The 22,070-nt window shown below is 46.9% G+C and overlaps 1 long non-coding RNA gene across 1 annotated transcript; it reads right to left on the bottom strand.

Annotated features, from left to right (window-relative positions):
- Positions 1-209: 209 nt before the first annotated feature.
- LOC136286962 (uncharacterized) lies at positions 210-5,584 on the bottom strand. The gene is made up of 3 exons (XR_010720043.1): positions 5,511-5,584; positions 5,246-5,324; positions 210-2,070 (listed from the first exon to the last, which is right to left on the bottom strand). It is a non-coding gene; the product is annotated as an uncharacterized lncRNA (long non-coding RNA).
- Between the last annotated feature and the right edge of the window lie 16,486 nt (positions 5,585-22,070).

Genomic DNA, 22,070 nt, shown 5'->3' with positions numbered 1-22,070 from the left:
GGGGCGGCGCGGCGTGCGGGAGCCTTTTAAGCTCCGACGGCGCGGGCTGACTTCCGCCCGGCTGCGGGGGGCGGCCGGGGGGCGGCGGCGGCGGGCAGGAAACATTCGCCCTCCTCCGGCCCGACCTGCCCCCATCCGTCCGCATCCAGCCCCCTTCGCCCACCCCCCATTTTTTGATACCGCCGGTTTCAGTGCCGGAGACCCCCCTCCCCTCCCCTCCCAGCGTGGGTCTGACGCGCCGCGGCTCGGGCGGTCGCCAGACCCTCGCGCCCTTTTTGGGTTTGGGATGCGAGCGGGGCTTCGCGGCCGTTCTTTGAAAGCACCGAGGCGTTAATGCAGCTTTAAACATTAAGTCTCTCGAGTAATTGTTTTCTGACGCCAAGTCTAGGGGCGACGGGCTCCTCTCCACGCTCTTGCGGTTGCCGCCGGGTCTGCTGTGCCCGGGCGGGCGAGCCCGGTGGGGGTTTGCTGCTGGGGCAGGGGCAGGCGCTTTCTCTCCTTCAAAGTGACGCGATGAAGTTAGCAAAAATCGGCGGGGATGCCATTTGCGCTGCTGCGAGACCGCACTTAAATAAAAATCTGCAACAATTATTTTGGTTCTAATGAGATGCCCCGCCACCAGCAAGGGGTGGGTGGAAAGTTTCAGCTCTGCAGCACGACTGAGTGGCCACCTTCTCGGTTAGTGGGGCTTGCGGTAGCAAGAGAGGACGCATGGCATCGTACCCTTAACGAGGAAACTGGAAATCTGAGAAATTTTAAAACGTGGAACTGGCTTAGGGATTGGAAAGTCAAAAAAACATGAAAAGGAATAAAAATGGGAAAATATACAGATTAGTGAATGGAAGCATCTGTAAATAAGCAAAATAAACTCAAAACTAATTGCTGTTCAGTAATGATAATAAATCCTCAGAACCACCACAGAACAGGAAAACTGGTTATTAAAATAAATTAAGTTATGTTTCTCCTTTGTTTAGCCCCTAGACGTACAAACAACTAATGCTATTTAGGCCTTACACACACAACACTAACTCAGATTTTCTACTTAAAAATGCCTTGTGTCTTCTGCTAAAAGGTACTAAACACAACTCAAGGTGTGCCTGTGGGGATCTCAAAAGCCCTTCAGAGAACTGAGAAACTCAGGAGTGCTAGCACCCTTATGCAAGACCAAGCAATGGGAATCCTTGATGAAGTCCATGGGACAACACACGAGCATTAAGTTGTAAACAAGCATTAATATTTATTATGCCCCTCAGTAGTATATTCTGCTGAGAATTTGCCTTATGTATCACTAAAGGACTTGGCTCTGGTGCTGTGTTCTTTATATTGCAGATCTGTATGTTCACATTTGAGCATGCAAGTGAAATCCACCCCAACTTTGACTGTCTAGAGGTTAAAAAAATCATTCAGCCTTGCCTCAGCTCTGTTTATGTCCTGTGGTCGCCGCAGAGAGTTATGATGCTGCAGAGGTTGTCCTTTCCCTGATGAAGTCAGTTGTGAAGAGCGGGAGCTCCCCGAACAACAAGCGCACGGTTGATCTCTTTGGGTTTCCCAGCTAACGCTTTGCACCAGCTCTCTCAATGGAAACTGTCATCTTTTGTGTTCAGAAATATTTTAATTGGGCAGAAATTCCCACATGTGTGTCTCCAGGCATATCCGACACCCCTGCCTCCCTCAGTGACAGCTGCTTGTTTTCCAGCAAACCGTCTGAAGGGGGAAATTCTGTGCGTTGATGCTTCAAATGCTCCTTAACGGGCTCAGATGCTACCTACTCGCTGTGGAAGGTCCCTTTTGCTGACAGGATCCACTGTGTTTGTGCCAAAGTTCCCGAAGCTTGTTTACATCTTACACCCTCCCTGAGCTTGTAAAAGGCTATAAGAAATTCACTGTCCCTGAACAGAGGGTCCTTATTCTCCAGCTGTCACCCTCGTATCGGAGCACCTCTGTCTTGCTGAATCAAAGTCCTCCTTTTCTTCTCTCTCCACTTCCACCACTGAAGGAATGCAACATTTTGAGGCTTCCTCCAGTTATGGATGGCTTTCTGTCTTCACTATGAAAAATGCTGAAATAAAGCTAAAGGGAACACACCAGTATTATAATCCTTCTGAAACATTGGCTGCTGGAGCACTTGTGCGCTCAACTATGCAGCAGATAGCACTGTGCATTTTTCTGCTTAATGCATTGACTCGATGGTTTTCGATTCAATTAAATTGTTCTGTTGTAAAAACACCCTCAGCTCTCCTCAGAGTGAGGCCTCAATATATTCCGTTTGTTTTCTAAGCCGACAAACACGTGAGTGAGTAACAGCGTGGGGGCGATAGGTGAAGTGCGGGAGGCTTCTCATTCCTTGTTGGACAGCAGGATGAGAACTTATTTTTATGATTTTTCCCTGGGAAGCTAGTGCTTCGCATTTTCCCTTTTTGTTTCTTAAAAACAAAAGAACAATAGCTATCCTGGTTAGCAGGGCTATTGTCCTTCTGTGCCAAATAAATGAAATCTCCCTGCTTACGTGAGCGTCTGAGATATTTCTCTGCATTCTGCTGGTTCTCCTTTGTGTTGTTCTGCTGAGGTTTCTCACATTTTATCCCCCTTTTTCCAGCCTTTTTCAACCCATTTCTCTCATCTTTCTTTTGTCCTCCATTCATACGCTGTTGCTGGTCTGAATTTGAAACAATGTGGTTTGTACTAAAGGCAAGCCCATCTTTTAAACTGTGTTGAAATCATAACTGTGTCATGATCATGTCAGAACTGTGTTGAAACATTAACCATTAAAACATTCTAACAATGCTAAAACCTGGGCATGACTGGCCAGATCTTCAGAGACACTAAACAAGAATCAAAATATCTCTGAAGATTCGGGCCAGCATCTACCTAGTTGAAAAATCTCTATTTGGCAACATTTGTCTGTCCTTGACTAACTGCCCAGCCACTGCAGCTAAAGGATGCATTAAAAATGCTTTTTTCTTTTTCCCCTTAAATTTTAGTGGAAAACAGGACATTAGGGCAGAAGACTGCACCTGAGTCATTCTCTGGCATCTGCTTAGAATACTGGGATGTGCTTTCCTCTTGGAAGCTCCGTTTTCTTGAAGGAAAGCTTCTGCTTTCCGCCAGCAACACTACAGGACAAACAGAACAGTGTTCCTGCCAAAAGCAATACAGCTGGAAAGCCCAGGGGTCTGGGGGTTAAAAGCTTTGTTAAATAGAACCAGGTAGAGTAACTGTGAGTTTGGCGATCTTTTACTGTAATTTTAGAGGCAAACATTGACAGAAAGAGCTCTCCCCTATGCCACCTGCGTGAAGTGGTCCAGCAGCCTGATGCAGTTTGCCCTGCTATGCTGAGTGCCAAGGCAGTGTTGTGAACTCAGAGCTCAGCAGGTCTTGTGAGCAGGGGTAGCTGAAGAGCTAGTGCAAGTCCCTGAATGGACACAGGTAGTGATAAACAGAGAGGTCTGAACTCTTGTTGTCATTGTTGCTGTTTCGCACCTAAGGACCCAGAAAACATTTCCAGCTCCAGTATTGCTATACCACAGCCATAAAAAGCCGATGCAGTGGTTCATTGCTTCAAATTCTGCACAGTCTCTGCTAGGGATTACCAAGATCTAAAACTCTCACTGTCCTGTTGCCCCTGAGAATCTCCATCCTTGTTTATCTCTTAACAAAGAGACAAGAGACACAGCATTACAACCTGCTTGGATCTTTGGTTCTCCTGCTCAAGAATTCATCTAGTAGATCAACATACAAGAACATTGCTTCCAACAGGTCTACTCACAAGGAAAGTCTTTAGCAAGATCTTGATGCTGGTGTAGCCTGTAGAGATTTTGCATTTGTCAAATGGTGCCAGACAAATGAAAGAGGAAGGTTTTGTTGCTGGTTTTTAGCTCACTGTTAGTGACTTATTCATTACACTCAGAGGAATATCCATCTTTTTTTTTGGTTTTCACCACAACTGTGCTCTATGGACAACTGTGCCATTTAAGTTCAGCCACTTTAGCTCTGATTTGTGCTGGTTTTTTTTTCTCCTTCCCTCATTTTTCCTCTTGCGAGCACAAACTTCTGAATTTGCCTCAGATTCCAAATTTGCCATGCCTGCTCCTGCACACTGACTCTCGCTCAACCATATATCTGTCATTGGATCCATTAGTAAGTACAGTAGTAAGCTCAACTTTCTGCATGTGTTGCTGAGCTTCCTGTAGGGTATGCTGGATCTCGAGCAGGGTGGAGGGTTGGGGAGCAAAGAAGCGGTAAGTGTTGTCCCCATGGTATAAATCATTGGAAACTGGCTTGTTCAGCATATTAATTCAAGCTCTTGGCACCCCCTCCTCCACCCATCCATCTCCCCTACAGCAGGGTCACCTTGAGTTTAAAGATGTACTTGTTAGGGTGTGATGGGATCCAGAGAGGAACAGAGAGAGCCTCTGTGCACATGTGCAAGTGAAATCTATAGATCTTGTTGGTGTGCATCTTTGCATCTGTACAGTCTACAAGGGCTGGCTTTGGGAAGCAGGGATCTTGCACTCAAGGAGCTGACATTACTTTTAACCCCAGAGACACCACCAGGTTTAGGCAACAATCCTCCATAACCAGAAAGAAGCAATCACTTACTGTCTTGCTTTACAGTACTAAGCTCTGCAGGCAACTGATGCAAAGATGTAATTTTTCAGTGTGCTATAGAAAGTTTTGGGTATTTTCACTTCTATTATAATGCCTCCAAGAGCATCTTTACATTTAGGCCTTGCTCTAGCTTTCCTACTGCACAGTATGCATTTGAGACAAAAAGAAATTATACATATATTTTTTTCCTGTGCATTCTTAATAAATTCCTTCTTATTTTCAAAAATCCTGGCTGAAAATCATCCATTTCTAACCACGTAGTGGGATTGAGCATCACAAGGACTTTTAACACCTTTACCTCCCAATGACTGTATCTCTAAAACCAGCTTCCTCTTCCAGACTTCTCAAATCTCTCTCTATTTACCATCTGTTCAATCAGATTTCTTGTTAGGCTAAGTACCTGTGTTGGCTTTAATCTTTGATGATGACAGCTCAACTATTGCCCCCCAAGGATGGGCTCAAGGCCAGAAGATGCAAATGTCTGGTTCTTCTCACCCTGATTCTGTTCTAAACAGCTTTCAAATGCGATGTCTACCATTGAGAATGGTCTAAATTCATGTCTCAGTCACAAGAGGTGACTTCACAGACTGGGAGTGAAAACTGATGCTGGAGTAGTCTTGAAGGTTCTCAAACTCACCTTCAACGAAATGTCCCATCAGACCACTTCTCTCTTTCAGGAAAAGCTTGGCAAAATAGATATACCTTGCAAATATGCTCTGCGGATCAAGAAATGCAAGCTCTGAGCAGCTGGAGGTAGAAATCAGGTGCCAACATTATGGGCTAATGACTGCAAAAGTTTTGTTATTAGTTTCCTGTTTCCCGACACTGCTTCTCCTGTGATACCTCACTCTGCATTTGTCCTCTCTGCACAATTAACTCGGCTGTAACTCAAGAGTTCTTACCTTCGCTCTTGTTCACATCTGCAAGACCCTTTTACTCGGCTGGGGGAGTGCCTCTAACAGCGAGCGAGCGGTGGTGTACGCTGACGCTTAAGGGAGAGTGGCTTGTCAGCTGCTAATGCTTCCCCACAGCTGTGTAAACTCTGGGCGCAGGCAGCTGTTCCCCTCCAGATCTGGCGGCGGGAGCTGGGAAGCCTGGCACCCTCAGCTATTCATTACCAGCCCGCAGACGGGGACGTGTGAGTGTCCCCTAACACACTGCAGCGCTGCCGTGGCTGACCTTGTGCTGGGAATGGTGAAATGCTTGCGCAGTGCGTTCACAGGGACAATAGTGTCTCCCATCCTTTTTGTATGGTTGCGAAGGTCACCTACATCTTTCCACATCTTAAGACTGCCTGCGTCCAAGCACTGCCTCTCCCCTTCTGCCTCCTCATCATTATGTCCTGGGGAGTGTGGATAGATCGCTTCTCCCTCAGGGCCATGCAGTGTAATTCCCTGAGCACTGGCAAACTGTGACCCTGAGGCAGTGCGAGGCTCCCTCAGATGATTTCATGTAACATACAGCACTAATCCTGACCCACATTCGGGTGCTGCTCTCTCCTGCAGCTGCTCTGATCAAGACAGGTCAGTTCCAAAGGTATAAATTGAACGCTGAAAGGGAAAAGCAGTGCTATTTCTGCATTGTCCTTAACAGTAAGCATGCTTGGAGCTAATTTGGACCAGAAATATTTAGGGTTTTATGTGTTAAAACCAACACTGGTCAGGGACAGTACATACAAAGGTAATGTGCTCCTTTACAAGAGTGAATGAACAAACAAGCAGCCAGGCAGGATGCTAATCAAACTTTCTGGTTCATGTGAGTATTTATTGCGGTCATCATTGTGTTTTCTGTAGGAAAAGCTGTAAAGTGGACTCAGAGGAAGCTTCTGCTACCTTGCAGCATGCTATTCCTCCAGGCTCAGGTTACAGGTTGAGGCTTTTGTGTACTCACAGATCTGCAAGAGGTTGGAGTCTTCTGTCTTGGCTGGAGTCTCCTATCTTGGCTTCTCTGCAAAGACTCTGAGAACAAGGAGTGACCTGTGAAGAGCCCTTTCCCCTCCTCACTGTTCCACCAGGGAGCCAAGAAGGGAGAAGTTCTTGGCCTGGCCAGCTCTCTCTGGCAGTGGGAGAAGGCAGCTGCCTCCTCTCCTACATGAGACCCCAATGGCATCCCTACAGTCCTTCGTAAAAGCGGACCTACAAAAACAGCCGATGAGTCACGTTGCAGCCCAAAGCCCCTGTTGCATGCCACTGGGAAAAAAAGGCAGCTAAAACCCTTTGGGTGAGAGGCTCCTCCCAGAAAATGAGCTCCAAGGAGCCGCATGTTTCTTGGAGGCTATTAAATGTCCCTTTGCACGTGCCTCCTCGCTGTGCACGGAAGGGCCCTGTGCCTGCCCGTGTAAAGCCTTCCCTGTATACCTCCACCACAGCAGCTATAAATAGGCTGGGGGATAAGACAAAGGGAAGCTTTCTTAAAATGGAGGATACCACAGGTCCTGTTTGCAGGAGCAGGAACTTTATAGGCATTCAGGGAAGTTTTAAAGCTGTTGATTTAGCTGACGCTGTAGGTCTTAGGGAGGGGAACGCTGTCACTCTGAGGATCTTTTCCCTTTTTTGCTGTACTAATGCAGGGAGGGTGTTGTCTCGCCTTTCAAATAAAACCCACGTGCATTTACGGTGATGGATGTCTGCTGGGAAGAGAAGTTTGTGTATCTTCTGTTCTCTGCTAGCTGTAGAGCAGTGGAGTTGTGCTGAGCCTGACAGCCCCTTTTGTGAACCACTGCCTGGCAGTACAGATGCTCCTTTATGTAAATAAAAGCAGCCAGGGGGCTTGTGTGGTCTCTGCATGCAGACCCTACCCTTCCAGGGTATTTCACAACTGCAGGCCTTTGGATGCTACTGCAAGCTGGAGAAGTAAAAATAAGGAAGGAGGGAGCGAGCCTCAGGAAGCCAAATCAAATGGCGGTAGCAGCATCTCAGGAAGCTCGCCCAAGGTGGTGGGGTGCAGGGCAGGTGAAGAAGATCAGAAGAGTAGGAAATCAGGGAAACAGATGTGGCGATGCCAGGCTTTGGGGAGAGAGCTCCTGAGATGCAGGGCCAGCATTCCCATGCGTTCCCATCTGGCGGTGAAGGAAATTATGTAAAGTGGAGGGGCCAGGGGCCCCCTTTCTTATTTTTTTTTTCTTCCAATTCTTTTCTCCCTTCACTTCCCATGATGCAATTAAACAGCCATTGCTGACATCATCATGTATGCACGCTGAATGCAGGCATTGTGTCTCAGCTGCAGTGCTGTACTATATATAGATTAGTTGCCAATCTCTGCTATGTATCAGCAAGGAAGACACCCAAGGAATTAAGAGAGCAGTTGCACTGTAGGACTCCTGGCTTTTGTCCCGTGGCCTCAAGGCACAGTGGACTATACAGTGGAACTAGAAATAATCAAAGATAAGTGATTCGGAGACCAAGCCAGGAAACTTTTGCCTGATTCATTTGCAGCAGTGGCAGGGAACAGTCTTCCAGGTTGTGATGTACGAAGCAGGAAGGCAATCTGACCCATGCATGTCGGTAACTTCTTTTATATAAAAATAAGTGGTTAGTCAGTAATCGACTCTCACCAGACCCTATACCAGGCAATATTAGATAGCCTGTTTCCTTGGCCTTGGGTAGATGAAGAAAAAGCATCCACCTGGGAATTGTTTTGGCCTCATGGGCACTTGAGGGGGCAGAGTCAGTGCCCCCCCCCCCCCCCCCCTGTTAGTGGGAAAAGCAAGAATCCCCTGTGCAGAGATCAAGCACAGCAGCCAGTGCCTGTCCTGCCATTGCCAGTGGCACTCAGAGAGGACCACTGCTGTCTGCTGCCGCTACATCCCAGGCAATCTCTTCCACAGTGAGCCTGTTCAAGTGACCTTGCCAGCACTAGGTTAGGGAAATTTGGTCTTGTGCATTTCCAGCGGTAGCATTTTCTTTTGCAGCCAGACAGCTCCGTCAGCTCCTTCTCCCTCCCACCCAGCCCTTTGGCAGGAGGTGACAGGAGGTGGCGGAGCCAATCTAACAGCTCAACACATCAGAAAGGGGCAAGTCCTGCTCTTCCCTCCGGCTCCTGCTCTTTGCTGCTCATCTGTGGACACCCCAGGCAGCTGACAGCAGGGTCTGATGAGTGCTCGAGCAGAGGAGGTGATGGGATGGGGAGCTGGAGCACAAGGGGGTCGGGGGTCCTTGGAGGTGAGTAAACCTTCCCTGTTCAGCAGTGAGCTGTTAGATTGACTCGGACAACAGACAATTTGAGGGTGTAAATTGACCCTGAAAGGAAAGCTTTGATGTTGAAGGCTTTTTTCTTTCTTGTTGACTTCACTCCAGGCCAAATTCCAACAAAACTGTGGCCATAGCAGCTTTCTCAATCATTTCATGAAGTCCCATACCAAGGTGATGAGACCACGTGTTGCCACAGCCCCAGGCATTCACCTTCCTGCCCTTACACTGCCCATGGGCCAGTCACAGCATCTCTGTTCCTAAAAGACATTCAAGTCTTCACTGAGTAAATGGTCATTCTGGTAGGAATTTAAAAATAAGTCAGGTAAAAATGTTTATTTCTTGTAGCCCCTGTGAAAGTGACTGTTGCATTGGTAGCAGGCACAGAAAACGCTACCACGTTCAGGGGTGAAGATTCCTCAGCCTCTTTGTGACCCTGCTCCCCTGTCTGATCGCCCAGCACAGCAAAGGCTTTTCCTTTCATCCAGGTGAGATTTTCCTTGCTTCAGTTCCTGACTGCTGCCTCTTGTCCTCCCAGTCTTCTCAGGCTAAATTAACCCAGTTCTCTTAGCTTTTCTTTACACATCACACCCCAGTCTTCCAACCATCTCAGTGCTCCTTTGCTGCCCTTCCTTCGTTGTATTCATAACTCTCTTGTACTGGGGAGCCCAAACGGGACACAGTAGCACAGGTGCAATTCTACTGCTGTTGAAAACAAGGAAAGGATCACTTTCCTTCACCTGCTGGTTATGCACTTGCTGATCCAGTCCAGTCTGGAATTAGCCTTCACTCTGCTCTCTCATGTTCAGGCCATTGCTCACAGGGACCCTCAGATCCTTTTCTGCAGAACTGCTGCCCAGGACCCCAGTAGGTCCCCATTAATGCAGGGAGTTATTCTACATGAGGTGCAGGACTTGCCATCTGCCCAGGCTGAACTTCATGAGGTCCCCATTGCCCCATTTCTTCATCTTGTCCAGGTCCTGAACAGCAGTTCTGCTCTCCAGGGTATTGACCTCCCCCTATTTTGACATTGTCTCTCAGCTTGTTGAGGAGGTGTTATCCCTCAGTGTGCAGGTTGTGGGTGACATTGGTGTAAACCAGTTATGGCCTCAGTATTGACCCCAAAACTCACTTATGGACTGCCTGATGGACTCTGAATGTGTGACCACTCCCTCCAGAACCTAAGCATCCAGTTTTTCACCTGCTTTCTAGTCCATCCATGCAGCCCATATCACCTTAGTTTGGCTACAAGGATGCTATGGGAGACCATGATGGAAGCCTTGCTAAAGCCAAGGAAAGAGATATCCACCACCCTCCTCACCCCCTCAGAGCAGGGCATGTATTCGATCAGCAGGGCAGGCAGGCTGGTCAGGCACACTTTACCCTTGGGGAACCCATGCTGGCTATTCATAGTCACTCTCCTGTCCTTCATGAGGTCGCCATAGAATCCCCCAGGACTTGCTTCATAATTTTCCTAGGCACTGAATTGAGTCTGATGACCATCTGGTCTTTCCCCAGGTTCTTAGGTTCTTCTTTCTGCCTTGTGTGGTTTTTGGTTGTTTTTTTTGGTTTTTTGTTTTTTTTTTTTTTTGATTTTTGAAGGCAGACCTCAAGTTGGGCATTGATTGGCAGACCAAACACAGACCTGGCTGAAGCTGATGGATGTACAAAGCAGCCTTCAAGTATGATTAAAGCAACAAGTGAAGATCTGAAGATCTCTGTGCAGAGTGAGAGCTGCTGCAGAAGCTACCAAGCTCAGCACCTCAGCGAGCATTGTGCAGCCTGGAAAACACAGCCCAAATGCTCCTTGTGGGGGACAACACAGGATAGTCACAGTTAATAACTGCAATTAAAATTGCAGAACTTTTTCAGTTTGACCAATAAATAATCCATGGTATTACAGTCTATTTTCAAACAATTGAAAAATTCACTGCATTGGGTTCCTCAGGTTGAAGAGCTACAGTTAGTCCCCTGAAGTGTTTCCATTTCTGCTGGTACTTGTTAATCCTTTCAATTGCATGTATATATTGCAGAGTTCAATGAGAGGCACAAATCTGGATATGAGAATCTGGTCCAGCTCAAGTCTTTCTGATGTGGCTATTTTAACAGTGAAAACAAAGGCAGTAACAGAGCAGGTGGGGAATACTGTGTAATTTCTGGACGTATGAGGAAATTCTTTATATTCTGATTGGTAATGCTGGATCACTTTTCACTCTTTTTTATAAAAATCCTAGACACGAAAAAACTCTATTTTTAAAACTGAATTTATATCTTTCCTTGATGTAGCTGTATACAGCACCCTCAAATCTTTCACCTAACTGCCTACTTACATTTAGTTTTCAAGGGAGAAATGTTTTAAACTTTCCATAATGTTAAACAGCTCCCAAAGATCCTTTGAATATTGACCAAAGACATGACATGGGGATGGTTGACTCCCTGACAGTCAAAACAAAACTTCCAGAATACCACTAAGAAACAGGGCATCTCAGGGTGCCTGACAGCAGGAGCTGAGGGTTGAGGCAGCATCTACACTGCCTTGATTGCCCTTGGGCATCCCGCCATGCTGGCCCTGGCAGGCAGACACTCTGAACTGAAAGCATTAATTTGTCTTTTAGGATGAAGTTTTGAGCTTTTATTGTCTGACTGTGCAGATCCCAAAATTACGTGAAAAACTGCTAAAATGTGGTTCTTCCCTGGCAAAGCAGCAGTTTTACCTTTTGTGCAAAGCCTGAAGTGCTGACTCTCTCAAACCTGAGGGTGTCTCCAAAAGCCGGTGAAGAGCTATCTGATCCTGCCAGCAGTGATCTGCAAAGCTATGAAGCCCTCTCTGCTTTTCAGGTTTCTGATGCAAGCGCCTTGCGTAACATCACAGGCTTCCAGGTACAGGGAGCGTGGCCAGCCCACAAAGCGGTGTGCATAGCTTAGCCACCTTGAGGCTGAAGTAACCTGACCTCTAGATGATCTTTAGAAGATGATGAATAATGTATTGCATCTCCCAGAAGGCTCATTTCTGCCCATACAGTAACTGACAGTTTTCCTGACATCCACCAACTGTGTCAGTTTGTGTATTTTTGAAAAGGGTTCTGGGGTTATTGAGGGGGAAAACCTGTAAGGCAAAGGAAAGATTGCTTCAGAAAGTAGTCAAAAACTATCGCAACCATCAAATGGGTGTGACTTTTGGGACACACAGTGTCTGCAACGGTAGGATTTCCCTGAGCACAATAAAATCTATCAAAGAAGAAATAGCACGGCTGGAGAAAGACAGCGGGAACTGAGGGCTAGGAGAGAACTTCCAAGGAGTTAATTAGTGCTGCTTTAGTGTTTGTGGGTAAGCAGACACAGTAAGTAAGGACATACATTTGTGAGGTCATTTGGAAATTCCTAAAGAAGCTCTCTTTGTTGGCAAATGCCAGTGCTGACACACATACTACCTGCTATGAGAGATATGAAAGACATGTCATTCAGTACGGAAAAGGCATTACAGGGTAAAGTCCAAGTCCTTTGGTTCAAAGAAATCCCCAGGACTGCTTCAGACTAGCTGCCTGCCATCTACAGCTGTTTCCTGCTGGGCTGGGGCTGTTTCCAGCAGCCATTGGATCCCCAGGATCAGCTGGGTAAGGGCAAAATCATCTCCCGGTGAGGGAACCCCCTACAGTAGACAAGAACCACCCTCCCATGCAAGGAAAAGCTTGTCTCCCTCTGCTGTCCCTTATCCTGGAGTAGCCATTAAAAAGGTTCAGAGACAGAAGCCTCATGGCATGAGTCAAGAAAGTGACCTTTGATTCCCAGAGGGAATTTTTAAAGTGATTTAATGTTTAGAAGTTTACACTTTTTTGGGGATGGGTAAAGCTCCTAAGCCCTCCTTTGGTGCTTTTAAAAATGTGCCATGCCAATTAGCTGCAGATGTGTTTTCAGGGTAAGAAGGGTGCTACTAGAGATTCCCCTGCTTTTTTCAGCTAGACCATTTCCTGGGAGCAAACATTCTGCAAATGTCTCACGGATGGCAGGAATGGGCTACACTTCCTTCTGGTGTGGCGTTTGGGATGTGCTGCGCTTTGATGCTCTGTCCTGCTCCTTTTGCCATCCTTCTCCCAGTGCTCCACTGGCCTGTTTGCTCTAGCTGGATGCTCACTGCAAAGCTGGAGTTGTCTTAAACACTTTTAACAGTGGGGCAGCCTGCTTTTCCTAAATGAAAATATATACTTAGACACAGCAAATGCTTTAGCTTTTGGGGAACAGCTAATTTTTGGGGAACCACATTTTCTGCCAGCATAACTTCAATGGAGTCAATGCAACATCTTTTCCAATAAAGCCTGTGTGCAGGGGATTGCATCCATTATCAGGATTGGAACTGCTTGCATGTAAGAGCACAGACTTCTTTTGAAACACAATAAAAAAGAATGCTTCTGTATGATTTATTACAGGTTCATTATGCTCAAGCTGACACCACTTGTGTTCCTTATGTGCTTTTCTCAATTACATTCTTAAGCACTTGTATATTTTCAAACACCTGGAGACCTTGGGTTGCTTTGCAGGATGCTGCTTCTGTTTAGCCTGATGTCAGGGTTATGCTGCAGTGTGTGCTACAGTCTAAACAGGTAAATTACTGGTTTTGACTTAAGTGTGTTTTGTCTCATTTCTCTTGGGGTTTTATCTTCTGAGGTGGTTCTCTGGACTAAGCATAGCTCCAAGGTCTTCTCCATGCTTTTGGAAGATAACGTCCGCCTTGTTGGGACTTGCTGATTAAACCGTGTGGGAATGAAGGGCCATTAAACTTCCCAGCTGCCTTAGGCCTGCTGTGATCCTTCAACAGCCTGGGCGACACAGCAGGAGCTGGGACTTCCAGAGTCTGCACTGTTGTGCAGAGAAGCTGGATGCTTAACAGGAAGAAAGCAGGGATACATGACATGGGAATTGAGTGTCTCAGCACCAAGGGCAGTGGGTAGGAAAGCAGCTCCGCAAATACAGCTCTGAGTATAGACAACCGCTACAGGAGAGGGTGTGTGGCTCCCCCTGTTCCTCTGGCCAGCGAGTCGGTGCTCACCCCTCCCTGAGGTCAGGGTAGGCTCCCATTGCTCCCCTGCAGGCTGCACCCACCTGGATGAGCTCAGGAAGGGGCAAAGCTCACTCCTGAGGAGGGTTGAGGTGGACACAAAACCTTGCTCAGCCTTTTTCCAGCCAGCGTCTTCTATCACAAGGAAAGATGACAAATTGTTTGTTAAATAATTTAAGATATTACTGACTGGTTATGAATTATTAAAGTGTTTATTACTTACCATTTGGATGGCAACTCAGGGCAGAAAATCACAAGCCTTTCAAGAAACCTGAGGCCAGTCTTTGCGTGCCAGACATGCCGGGGACTCGGGGGTGAGCCGAGGTGGTGGGCGCAGCAGCATCTGGTGTGAGAAAAGGCACGGCTGGAGCCTGGAGCGTGATGCAGCCTGCGCTGCTGCAGATGGCTTTGCCACTGGTGCTGCAGTCTCATAACCTCCTGCCACTCCTCCCAGTGCTATTTTGGTTTAATATTTGCATGATGGCCATGCTAGAACCCCTTTATACCACGTGCCATATAACCTACAACAGAGACAATTCTTGTCCTGCTGGTTTTCTCCCCTTTTCTGCAATTTTCTTGTGGATTAAACTATATCTAGGTAGGAGAGGACACTACAAGCAAGAGTATGCTAATTGTCATCAGCAAATGTATGCTTGTTTATGGTCTTGCTCTGTTGAAGATACTTGAAAATTTTTATATTGGCCTTATTCCCCCTTCCTTTTCAGCCTCCCTCATGTTTGTTTGGGTGTGGGGTTTTTTTTTTTGTTTTTGTTTTGGTGGGGTTTTTTTTTTGGGGGGGGGTGTTGTTTTGTTTCTGGTTTTTTGTTTGTTTGTTGGGTTTTTTTTCTTTTTGTTTTAATTTTCCCATTCCTTGAAACTGTAACCACGTGCTGACCATTAGGACTTCTGTTCAATGCATACTTATCCTTTGTGGTCAACGTTCACGAGTTAGAGGTTAGTGATCAAAGAAAGAGTGTACCTTATCTTCCAGTGTTATTTTGAGGAAGACAAAGCGAGGAGATAAGCACAGTTTGGACATGCAGCTCTGCCTAACAATGTTAGACAGCCTCCACATCAGAGTTGAGACAGTCAGGATTGGGCAGTGGTTAAAATACAACTACTTGGAGCAAAAATTCTGCTGATGGGTTCTGACCAAATAACATGGCTGCTCAAAATTGAGAAGAGGCTCACAATTACCCTTTGGGCTGTGAGATGAGTTTGGCTTGCAGGCATAGACATATCACAGCGTTCAGAATCCACAGGGTAGCCAGCGATTGCTGGAAATCTCTGAAAGTGTTTGTGAAAACAGTCAGCTGAATATGTTTGTCCTTGAAATGCGCTGTTTCTTATTTAGTATCCTGTGCTCATTTTTCCTCCCTTGCAAACATTTCAGTCATTCAGCCCAGGAACTGATTAAACCACCCAGTAAACACAGTACAGATGTCAAAGTGAAAAATTCACAAGCTATTCATAACAAGCCATCTGCTGAAAATAATTTGTCTAAACTATTTGGGGAAAAATTACGAAGTAATGAAAATGCTCAGAGATATTTGGGAAGATTCTGAATACCAAAAATCATGAAAGGGCCTAATGATATGTTTTGGATACAACTGAAACCTTTACAGCTTGCTGCAGGATTTGGGATACTAAATGCTCTTTGGCCTGCCATGCTTTACTCAAAACTGGCTGCTCAGTTTTGAAGCACGTAAGTCTTTTTCACATTCATGATTATTACCCTACAAGAACGTGCAGTTTGGGCATAGTCCACGGTCTGACTTATATTCCTGGGGTGATAAATGGCCAAACTCCCACTCGGGCTGTATTCAGACTATATTGGAAGCCCAGCCTTTAGAAATTTAAGCCATCCAAACAAAACCAAGTCATACCCAACCTTTGCAGACCTTGCTCAAGAAAAGACATACCTAACCCTCAGCAATTTTTCATTCAGATAAATTGCTGGTTTTCCTTGGCTGTTCAAATAGTTTCTGTTATGCGTTATCCTGGTTTTCAGATCTTGTGCTGAGTTCTAAAGATGGACTCTTTCATGTGCCATGGCTCCAGGAGCATGTTTCTCCATCCTCTGCATCTTTTCTTTGCCTTGGTTTACACACTGGTGCTTTGACAGACACCTGAGCTAGCTAAAGTGGATTTTGTGTGTGAAATGCAGATTCAGGCCCCTGGGAGATGTATTTGCTGGTACATCAGAGATCTCAGTTTTAAACCACAAGCAATTTCCTGAAGAAGGCTTAAAGTGAAATAAGAAAGAAGGGGAAAAGATTAGTATCTCCAGGGGACATTTTCCAGCACATCACTTAAATCCTCCTCCCCAGCCTACAGGCTGAGTAAAGGTTAATCCTATAGCAACTAAAATCCCATACAATCCACACTCCCTCAATGTACACATTTCCAGGAGGAATTCCTCTGACTGAGCATAGTTGGCAGCCTCACAGAAAGGTATCTCAGCTTAATGGCCACAAGTCAGTGGATACCTAGGTCCATCAATCTCCAATGGATATAAAAGTCACACAGGGATGTTGCTGCTGTGCATGTGTGAGATGGGGGCTTCCTTTGTGAGGAAACCATGTGGACCAAGAAGAAAGACCTCTATGAAAACCCACACCCTCTTGGGTTGTCAGACCTTTCACTCTGGGATTAATGGGCCTGGGGTCAAACAGATAGGTAGGTACTTACCGAATTTTTCAGTAGATGTTACATCTGAAGTCAGTGTTTACTGAGTTGTTCCCATGTCCTGTTTCTTCTTTTCTTTGGAAACTGTCAGTATAAATATTCTAAATAGACTGAAAAGTCCATAAGTAAAGCTGGTTGCTGAACTTCACCAGTGGTGAACACAGGGAAATTTGTTTTATGTTTATAGTCAGAACTTGTTTTCCATTTTTAAGTAACTTCTGATATTGAAGTCCTAATTAGGTAGTTTTAAATAGAGATGAGCTAATGCATTGTCCAGCTGCTCTTGCCACTATCCTATGCTTGTTGATAGTTGCCCATCTGCTCTTTGCCAGCTTAAAAATAAACATCCACTACTAAAACGAAAAGATGTTCATTTAGAGTATTATCCTCAAGCTACACAATCCAGTGTTTTCCATCTAGAAGTTCATTCTGTTCAATAAAAAACCACCAAAAAATGCAGTAGCTTGTGTCGCCAGAGACAAACTGAACTCACTTTCTGAAAATATGCCATAACATGTAGTTGCCGAACGAAAAGCTCGAAAACCCCCGTTAGCCTACGTCCCTTGATCTTTCGCCTTCTAACACCCAGATCCACGAAGCTGTTTGAGTGTCGGACTCTCGTTGGGTACAGCGGGAGTGAAGCGCCTGGGCGCTATCATAAAGCTTTGGTCCGAGGGTCTCCAGCCTTGTGCTGCGCACAGCCCTGATGGAGCCCCGGCACGTGCCGTAGCCTGCGCTTCCGATGGGAAACGATGGGAAAACGGGGACCCCCGCTGCAGGTCTTTGGGTAGAGCCCGAAACCCTGGTGGTGGGGCCGGCAGACCGCCACCCGCGCCACGGAACAGGCGATTGCGGAGAGCTCGGGCTCGCTCCGGAGGCAGGAGCCGGAGATACGAACAGCGGGCACACGGCGTGGTCCGGCGATGCTCCCGGGCAGTGCGCTCCTGCCGGGCCGCGTCCCCGCTCTGCCGGCGCCCCTGTGCGCTCTGTGCCGAGGGCAGCGGGGCTGGGGGGAGCGGGGCCGAGGAGAGCGGGGCCGAGGGGAGCGATGCCGAGGGGGACGGGGCTGAGGGGAGCGGGGCTGAGGGGAGCGGGGCCGAGGGGAGCGAGGCTGGGCGGAGCGGGGCCGAGGGGTCCCAAGGCGGCGGGGCTGCCGGCGGAGGGGCGGCGGGGCCCGGGGGTCCCGGCAGCGGCAGCGCCCGCCCCGGGCTCGGCGGGTTCGGCGGGGCGAGAGCGGCACCCAGCGGCACCCGGCGGCACCGGGACTGGGGACAGGGGACAGGGACAGCGCCGCGGGCTGTGCGACACCGGGCGTGCCGGTGGGACGGGGGCACAAATTTAACAGCGCCTGTCGCGATAACACAGCGGGTGGTGGGTGCAAACCGACGGCTTGGGTTGGATGTAAGGAAGGAGTAAGGTTTTTTACAGTGAGGGTGGTGAGATACTGGCACAGGTGGCCCAGAGGCGATGGATGTCCCATCCCTGGAAGCACTCATGGTCCGGGTTGGATGGGGCTCTAAACAACCTGATCTAGTTGAAGATGTCCCCGATCATTTCAGGGGGTTTGGAATTAGATGACCTTTAAAGGTCCCTTCCAACCCAAGCCACTCGATGAATTTATGATTCTATGGTACTATGAGCCTGTGTTTCGGTGAGTCTATTGTTCTGTGACTCCTAGCCCTGCGAAGGCCTTGGAAACTGGTGTGGTTTTCTGCTTTGGTTTTTGTTTTAATAAAAATCACACACACACGGAGGAGCGGCAGAGGCCTGAGGAAGCCAGAGGGAAGGTCTGGGCTTGCTGCTGCTGTGCTGGGGGCAGGAAGGGGAAGGGAGCCACAGGCTTTGGGACCTTTCTCTCATTGTTACAAATACCAGGGAGCATGCATGGTTTCTCTACCCGTCATCTTTGTCCTGAGGGAATCTAACCAAGAGGGAGCCAGAGGTGCTTCAAGGCTGGATTGCATGAGGCGAACCTGACCTTTCTCTGCCAACAGGAGAAATGAAAGAGGAGATAAAAATCTGTCAGATTTAACCATAATCCCAGCCAGTGACATTTCAGTGGAGCTGCTGTGGGCTGGGCGTACTACACTTAAGAACAGATTTTTTTTTACCAACGAAAACTTAGTCCACTGCCTTAGAGTAACAAACACCACATTAATCATGTGTAGAATGGTGTGTTTGCTTTTGTGAACCAGCCACAAAGCCCACAGCCCATCTCTCACCTTCTTCCTCTGGGTCTGATCCAGAAACTGTGCCACTTCTGCCAAGTTTTGCTCCAGCTGAACTCCTGAGGCAAGTGAATCTTAATCCTACCCTTGTTTAAGGTGTTGAACATTGCTGTCTTTGTAAGAAGAGACTTTGATAAGGATGATCCAACTGTGGGTTTGGAAACATGATGGATAAATAAATAGTGCTCAAATGGCTACATTTCAATAGAAGTGGTGTTTGGTGGAAAAAGTACTTTAGGAAAAAAACTTGTATTTATTATTGGTTTAAATCCTTTTAGCATGATTGCAGACTGGCCAGACAATCTACTTTTCATGTGGCGTAAAAGAATCCTCCTAAATGAATAAAATATGGGATATGTTAAGAGCTCAGCTTAAAACCTAGCGAAAAAGAGGAAAGAAAAAAAGCAGAGAGAACACAGGCTATCCCTGTCTCAGCTCTCATTGCCATCTGAGAATTCATGGTTGGGATCCTATGAAAGAACAACCCCTGGTGGGACAAGAATTAAAATTAGAAGAAGAAGAAAAAAACCCTAAAATACAAAGTGACCCATGAAACCTAGCCTGGAAAAAAGGAGGGCTACCAGAGGAAATGAAGTTAAGGATATGTTTGGAAGGAGTTTGTTTTCTCAAAGCCTTCTGTTTCACTGCAACTGATTTAAAACCAGGGTTATATTTCAGCAGCAGCAGTTGTGGGAGTGCAAGAGGGGAGTCTGCCACCTCGGCCTCTGCCAGCATGCCTCACACTGAGTTGTTTCTGGGATTGCACTCAGAAGCTGTGCATAGGGCCAGACTTGGAGGAAAAGCTGCCCTTTCCTTTTGGTGGCCCAAGCAATGCTGCACAGGGGCACAAAAAATGTCCCGTAGCCTGGCTGCAGACGAACCCAGGAATTTCTTGCCCAGCAGTTTTCCCTGCTTGCAGGAATGGTCAGCAGAGATGCAGGCCTGTGCCCAACAACACAGGGATTTGGGCAGTGAAGGAATTGAACCAGATTTTGCTGAGGAACCAGTGCCATGCCATTAAAACCTTTCGCATCATCAATGCTTGTGGAGTGATCATTCCCTCGCCAGCTTCAACTTCTTCCCTCTCAGATCAATGGCTTCACAAATATGCCTGTTTACTTATTTTATTCACTTCTTGCCTTTGTTGTAAAGATGGCAAATCACTGAATAATCCTTTTTTTTTTTTTCTTTTTTTTTTTTTTTCTTTTTTTTCCCGGACAATTTGTCTATTCAGCTCACTTACTGTCTTGAAAACATCACTGGAGGAGACCTGAGCAAGCTGTCACTGAACAGAGCTGAAGTGCCGTGCCAGAAAGTTAGCCCCAGGGTGGTGTTCCACACAGCAAATTCCCACAAGGAGATTGGGAATGAGTACAGGAGCAGAGAAGGGGTTTATTCCAAAGGACATGAGCCCTCAAGGAAGAAAGCCAAGCATGTTGGTGGTGAGACAGCCTTACTCCTCGCAGTGGCTTCAGTGCAGTGAGATTTCCATGTTGTGGATAATTTTTTCCTCATGGCCAGGTGTTGGTTAAAGCAATGCCCTGCTTGCCTGTTGCCTGCCCCTCCTAAACACACTGGGCAATGGGAAGGGCAGGACATCAAGCCAGGCTGAAAAATAATGTTTTAGGAACTTCAGTGAAAATGTCACTCCTCCTGCAAGTGTACCTGGTTACACAACACACTCCATTCCCCCGGGCTGGCTGTTTTCCAAAGGCTGGGCTGTCACAAACTGCTAACAGCAGCACTTTTCATTTCACAGTACTGCTCCAAGTGGCCCACGTGTGGGCTGCTCTCCACCTCTCGGCGCAGACCTGTTCTCCTCAGTACAATCTCACTCCACCCAGCATAGCCTTGCTCCTCTGCACACTCCCGCTATTACATCCTCCTTAACCACAAAATGCTTCTCTCCCCGCACTGGGAAACTGTGGGGACCATGGAAAAAAACCTGACCCCTGAGAATTTTGTAGCTCCTTTTTGGGTCAGGATGGTCCTGCAGTGGCAGGTGGTACCTGCTGTTGCCTCTTTCCCAGTTGATGTCAGGCACATCTCCCAGATGTGTTTTCCAATGGCCCAGGTTCCAAACCCTCCTCAGGGGTGTGGTGGGTGTCCGTGATGTCCAGTGATGTCAGCTGGGGGTTGCTGACACCATTAAGCAAACACGTTTCAAGAGGTGTTTCAAATAGTAGATAAATTATGGGGAAGTTTCTGCTTAGCAAGGATCTTTACACTTGAAATACTTGTACTAACCATGTCTGAAAATAGTGGCGTGGACAGTGAAATATAAATTACACTGTCAAAATCCAAGCTGAGTAAATGCTGGAGTGGGAATGTTTCAAGTTCATTAGCTCTTTACAAAGCCATGCTTATACTGATTTGGATAGAAAAGTATCTCCAGAGAAGGGGTGCAAATCTGCCATCATGGTCTAGGGACTGAAGAGCCTGGTTGTCCCTTGCACAGCACAGGTGCCTGGGTGCCGAGCTGCACTTGGGAACACAACATCTCTCTGCATGTCATGGCTGAGGACACTTTATTGCTTTCTGTCAACACCCCAGCACGGAGCTAGGAAGTAATATGTGCTTCTAGTGTTGTGACCCCTCAGACAGCACTTTAAATCAAGCTTCTGTCTGTGGGGAGGCATGAGAGATCCCGTGACACCATTTTTATTTCAGGAAGAATAAAGGCATTCATCTCTGCAACATTGGATAGATTCACTGCCTTATCCCAATAGGGCATCTTCACATAAACAGCTGAATTAAACTGCAGTCTGGAATAGTAGTCAGGGGTAGGAAACTCAGGCACTAATTTTACTTCTTCACTGAAACTATCTGTGTTTTATTGCTCTGCAGGAGGGTAGCCAGCAGTTTATGCTGTGGCTTCCAAATAATGGCACTATTTTTCCTCCAAGTATTTTTGTTTGAATGCTGATAACTGATATTTATATTCTCATGCCCAGTCATGGCCAGGACTGTGAGAAGAAAATCAGAACAAGCTCCAACCTTTATTTTCAAGGAATCTGGCTGAGCTGTGGAGGTCAAACTGTTAAGTTTGAATCTTTAAAATGCAGTTTTAGTTCTAGGACAATTGCACTAAGACAGCCAAAAGAGGAATGGTGATAACAATTTTAATACCATTGGGGACAGCTGATTTGAATTAAGCTTTTTTCTCTCAAGTTAGAGACAGCAGCCCTTATAAGGACCACAAGTCTGCTGTGGTGGAGCTTTTCATGACCATTCATAGTCACAACCTTCCTGAATGCCATGTAAACTTTGAAAACATCCCAGTTTTACAGATGTGGGACTGTGGCC

The sequence above is a fragment of the Chamaea fasciata genome, unplaced genomic scaffold (genome assembly GCF_029207755.1).
Source record: "Chamaea fasciata isolate MVZ Bird 193981 ecotype frontalis unplaced genomic scaffold, bChaFas1.0.hap1 SCAF_1, whole genome shotgun sequence".
Lineage (NCBI taxonomy): Eukaryota > Metazoa > Chordata > Aves > Passeriformes > Sylviidae > Chamaea > Chamaea fasciata.
The sequence above is the reverse complement of the archived record's forward strand: the minus strand, read 5'-3'. Positions and strand labels throughout refer to the sequence as shown.